The sequence below is a fragment of the Cryptomeria japonica genome, chromosome 3 (assembly GCF_030272615.1).
Source record: "Cryptomeria japonica chromosome 3, Sugi_1.0, whole genome shotgun sequence".
Classification (NCBI taxonomy): Eukaryota; Viridiplantae; Streptophyta; class Pinopsida; order Cupressales; family Cupressaceae; genus Cryptomeria; species Cryptomeria japonica.
The window spans coordinates 676,009,614-676,015,613 of NC_081407.1; the positions used below are offsets into that span (position 1 = coordinate 676,009,614).

At 31.2% G+C, this 6,000-nt stretch overlaps 2 non-coding genes across 2 annotated transcripts; both read right to left on the minus strand.

Annotated features, from left to right (window-relative positions):
- Positions 1 to 209: 209 nt before the first annotated feature.
- TRNAY-GUA (transfer RNA tyrosine (anticodon GUA)) lies at positions 210 to 304 on the minus strand. The gene is made up of 2 exons: positions 268 to 304; positions 210 to 245 (listed from the first exon to the last, which is right to left on the minus strand). It is a non-coding gene; the product is annotated as a tRNA-Tyr (tRNA).
- A 4,258-nt stretch (positions 305 to 4,562) lies between these two features.
- TRNAY-GUA (transfer RNA tyrosine (anticodon GUA)) lies at positions 4,563 to 4,656 on the minus strand. The gene is made up of 2 exons: positions 4,620 to 4,656; positions 4,563 to 4,598 (listed from the first exon to the last, which is right to left on the minus strand). It is a non-coding gene; the product is annotated as a tRNA-Tyr (tRNA).
- Between the last annotated feature and the right edge of the window lie 1,344 nt (positions 4,657 to 6,000).

A 6,000-nucleotide genomic window follows, 5' to 3' on the forward strand; every position in this document is an offset into this window, starting at 1 on the left:
TAGGCAAGCTATCTTATTAGCCATTTAATCAAAAAATAATCCGGTTACCAGTTGTGCTGCATACTTTATTTAGTTATAATATCTATCTTATTAAGAAAAAATATCCGGTTGCCAATTGTGCTGCATAATCTATTAAATTACAAATGAAAAAGGGATATAAGGAAACCACAAAAAGAAGGGAATGGATAACAACCCAAAAGTAAAACGTATCCGATCTGCCGGAATCGAACCAGCGACCTAAGGATTTCTTAGGGATTTTTATTCCCACTACAGTCCTCCGCTCTACCAACTGAGCTAAGATCGGATCTTGATTGTAGCTGCTTTGTTATTTTATTTAAATTAAAAGGTCTATGGAAACCTAATATCTATAAGGGCCTACTTCGCCATGTGTTGAGTTCTTGCTTAGGAAATAATTGCTGTTATCTCTCTCAACATCTTCCATGCTAACCGTTGAAATTTTTGATTGTCCATGTTCTCATATATAACTTTCTCTCTATTCTTATAATAAGTTTTAATGGGTTTAGAAAAAATAAAAATCTAAGTATATGTAAGTTTGAAGCTTGTTATCTTTATTCATTTGTATGATTAGAAAATTAGTATTTTTGGTGATTGATTAAAGAGAATAAGTATTATGGTTATTTGATAACTTTTGAAAAGTATTTCAAAATATCACTAGTCTTTAGAGTAGCACAAACTATCTAGTAAGAGAAATTAGTAAACAAAAGTAAACACTAGATACCAAATCAAATGTGTAGACAAAATTCAAATTTTAGGTCCATGAAACTGACCTAGACCTCTCCAGATAGAGTAATAGATTGTTACAAATTTAAGGTAAAGTACAAGTAGAGACTCAACATTTTTAGTCTTGAGATATCCATATTTCAACGCACTATCACAATTCTTCTTTTTTGAGTCTAGGACTAAGTATTCTCGTCCACTTCACATTTACTTTCTTAATATAATTTTTAATTCTAAATTATCACATCTACAACTCTCATCAATTAACCTAAAATTAATGCTTATACAAATTTGTATTTTATTTAGATTAGTCTCAATTATGTTTAGGGAAAAGTTTTATTTGGAATCTTTCTCTTTCATCATAAATTTGATAAGTTCTCTCCATGCCTATTTGATACTCATATGTCCTTTATCTGTGATCCTATTGATGGTATATGGATTGTGGTAGTGATGAGTACACACTTAGTAAGGATATTCATTGTAATACGCCTTGTAGGATGGACATAAATAATATAGTTTGACCTCCTTCCCTTGTGCAAGACAAAATTACAATATTTTTTGCTAAATCTGTTATATGTCATTATAGCCCCTATTTTTATAGATTTGCGTGCTTTGAATTGATTAGTTGCACCTACATATATGATGATGACAACCTTCTCCTAATCTTAGTAACATACATATTGATTTTAGATTATATATCTATGATGATTATCCTAGCATCAACAATGAGATTTTTTGTTATTGCAATTGTCATATCACTAGTCATACATCTTATTCACCTTCATATGTGGTCATTACCCCTCATGCATTTTATGATGATCCATTTGATGAAGTTGGTTTGTTCAACCCTACAACTCGATGAATCACTTGCAAGAAAAAACAACTATCACATCTAAAGAGAAAAAAGCCATGATTAATGCTATATAATCTTGAGATAGATTGATCCAACACATAATCTAATATTGAGATTAACTTATAGTAAAATTGGATAGATTAAAATAAAAAATGAATAAATATTTATAGAAAGGATGAATGAAATCCTAAATGCAAACCCTAAAGAAAGATTAAATCAGCTAGTACCAAGTGTCACAATCATAATAAATGATATGCAACTTAAGCTATTATTGGCCTAATCTAATTAAAAAAACACACATAAGTTTAGATTAAGTGAATAAAGTAATATGAAATTAATTTTAGAATAAGTTAAAGAGCTACTAATGAATGCAAAGATGAAAGCATGAATGGGTCCCAACATCAAAGGCCTGATTAGGTACCCATGTATAAAACCAACGCAAACTCTCACAACTAGATAAAACGAGAAAACCACATGGGAAAAAACTCCTCTCCAAAAGAGAAAATGAAATGAAAATTTGTACATGTGACTAAGCATGTAGGACTCAAGATGTCTCCCCAAGTACTAAATCAGTCACATAAGTACAATCAATATTTTTCCTACATGAGAGAAAGGAAGAGACAATGTATCCCCCTCATAAAAGAGAAGCTCCAATGCCAAAGATGAAGGCTCAAGGATAAAAGTTGATGAAGATCCAAGAGCGGCAAACCATGTTCCTTCCCTTGGGAAGAAATAAATACAATGACCAAGGCATAAGAAACTCCATGAAAGGAGATGGGAGGAAAATCCTCATGATGTGTGCCATCTAAAATTGCTTAATTATCCACATGTCTGAATTAAAATATGCCAAATTAATTGAAGCAAGTCCAATCAACTATGAAGATACCTGATGGACAACCTCTAAAGGCACTGAAGATAAGATGAAAAGAATGTTGAAGTTGCCATCAAAGAGGAAGTGGAGATCCTCAAGAATGTCCCCAATGTCTAGAGTGTGTGATGTATTAAACAACTCTACATTGTTTGGCAATTACTTACCCCACAAAGCAGAAACTGGAAGGGAAATATCAACCTATTGAAATGAATAGATCTTTGAAGAAGTAGGAGGTAGAGGAGGAGGCTCATCACAAGCATCAAGAACCATTGTGGATGATTGAAGCACACATAAGTGCAAGTGACCAAATCTCTACTAAGATACCTAATCCACTCTAGATTTATGAGAGTTAGGATTAGTCAATGGAACAACAGGCTCGATGGGAGAAAAAATTGAGAACTCATATAATTGAGATGCATGCACAACACTGTCAACTGCTATAATCTCTCTACTATGCAAATGTTTGATGAGCACTTAATTAGGGTGAACTCAACTATCTTGCATATCCCATTGTGATTAATCTGGTAGATGGAAAGGAGGTTGGAAGATAAGAAAATGACACAAAGAACATCATTGATTGTGACATCACCAACCTCAATAGGACCACTCCTAGTAACACACATGCGAGTGTTATTACCCATCAAAACGTGTGCAAAAATGCAAGGCTCATATGAAGAGAACGCACCCATAAACGATCTCATATGATGATGGGCTCTTGAATCAAGAAGCCACCCATTGGACTTTAAGCATGTTATTTTCTAGTTTGTCAAAAACATGCATGCCTCTTTAATACTCATTTATTAGAACAAGTAGAATATTATATGCAAAATTTGTCATGTGAAATTCTACATTAATTTGAGAGTATATAGTTAAAATATATAGGTAAATATTTGTAGTGCATTTGATGAAATGATTCATCTTATGCAATATAGAGCTAACATTCAAAAAGTAAAAATGAATTATTTGAAAACCTTTAGAAGAATGCAAATTACACAGATTAAACAAACAATCTTATTATAAAGTTACCATCATTCTCAAACTTGAAAATTTATGATAACCATTTAAATTTTTCAACTTCTTAAAGAAATTAATGATGGTAGAAATTAATTTATATGAATTACATAGAAAAATTCATAGATAAATACTCTTGAAAACATCCCTAACAAAAATAATATTTAACTCTTGAAAGAACCCTACATTTCCTTAGCATGCCCTTTATATACATGTTTATATTCATATCTTTAATATGGCTTGGTTCATAAAATCTTAAATAAAGAGCATTTGAAGGCTAAACATATATTGAGTATACAATTAAAGTTTGAACAATCTAGATTTTATTTTGATAAATAAGATGTTAAAGTTGATTTCTCTAATTTGAATTTGAATTTGAATTAAATAACGTTGAAATATCTTTCTACCATCTTTCTTCTTTTTTATAAATAATTTGACTCTAAGAAAAACAAAAGAATTGCGAAAATACATTGATTAAGAAGAGTCCAATAATTGTGAAAATTATTTAATAAAGAAGAAGATAAGATTCACAAATACAATTTGAATAAAAACTCCAAAAGATTGTGAGAATATCATATATTGGAGAAGGTTCAAATAATCAAGAAAGAAAACGACTGATGACACCTTACACCTGCAAAGATGAGACTTTTCATATATTAATACTCTTGTTGAAAAAAAAAACATGGAAAATAAGAAAAGGAAGACAATAACAGTAAATTTTACGAGTGATTTGAAAGGTGGGGAGGATTTGTTTTCATCATTTGCAAATTGCGTGTGGGGCTCAAAAGTTTTCCATTCTCACTTTTTTCAATACAAGTTACATAATTGAGATGTAACAGCACAGTCCAGATTGCCTTACATGGAATGACCATTTGTCAAATATTGTAACCCCAATTTAAAATACTGAATTATAAAATCAATTTGCTTCAAAAGTTTAAAACTGAAATTTGAACACTGGTCGACCAAGTTCAACAGATTTCATATCTGTCTTCTTAGCCAACTCCACATAAACCCAGTTGGTATTATGGTGGCATACTTTACATGATAATATATAATATGGAAACAACGAATTTAAAAAAGTAAAATGTATCCGATCTGCCGGAATCGAACCAGCGACCTAAGGATTTCTAAGGATTTTATTTCCCACTACAGTCCTCCGCTCTACCAACTGAGCTAAGATCGGAATCTGCTGAGTGTTGCTTGGTCATCAATTTTAAAATTGTTTTTGACAGGCCTATGGAAATATAATATCTAACTCAAGAAAAATGTAGGGCTGTCATCTACCTAGTTAGACTGTCGATAAGGAGAGGGAGTGTAGAGCTCTCATCTCAAAGTCAAAAATGTTTTTTTTTGACACTTATATTTTTTGTCTTAATTTTTTGTGATGTTCATTTTCTTCTTTTGGTTTGGTGATGTGTTTTTTAAGCTTTTAAAGTTCTTTTTTAAATTTATTTTTATTTTTTCTATTTTAGTGTTGTGTGTTTTTATCTTTTGTTTTGAGTCTTTTTTGTGATGTTCATTTTTCTTTTGTTTAGTGTTTTGATTTTTTCTCGTCTTTGAGCTTTTTTTCTCTTCATTAGATTGGATGTGATGGTTTTTGCAGGAATGTGATTAATGGATATTAATTGATGAAGATGTAGATCACGTATTTCATAATAATAATAATATTAAATTGTTTAAGGCCATAATTTCTAGTGAAGGTGTTGCATTTGTCTTTTGAGATGGAGGGCTCTTCAAGGCAGGGACAAAGCATATGACTTGCAAGATTAAGAATATTTCTACCCTTGCCATCTAATGAAGATATGATTGATGTTTTGGAAATAGAAGAGAATAGATTGAAATATATGATTTTTTTTTTCTTTGTCTCACGCTTAACATTCTTCTTGTTAGAAAGCTTTTTTATGTTTGGTGAATTCAATTTGGGATAAAACTATTGGATTATAATATTTACGTTACATAAAATAATTCAAAATTATATATATATATATATATATATATATATTTGAAATAATAATACAATGTAAAAGAGAATTCTAACTAAGAGATTTTGGAATATTGTGAATATCTTTTCAAGGCCTTTTACAATGGTTTGCATACATGTTTGCATCATTGACATCAGTTGATGTCATTTTAGAATAATCAGAGGTTGAATCTACAATTTTTTTACTAAAATGTTTGAAGGTTATTTCAACATAGAATTTTGGTGCTTGATCACAATTTTTCTTGGCCACTAGTTCTCACTAGCCCACAAGGGATAAGCTTGGTGACTAGTGTGACCACTTTTTCTCACATTATCACCACCAACCATTGGTTTCCTAGGCCAAACACCATTCAAGCAACCAAGTCAGTTTTAACACTCCTAGGAGTGGGACGACCTAGATCTACTACATAATTGCCACCTAGGTTGACTACACCATCCCAACAATGCTAGGGGGAGCCATAAAATTTCATCAACTCTCATATTGTTGAAAATACGACATCGTGAGAAATTTGATTTTGTGTACTTTCCAATGGTGCATGTATCATT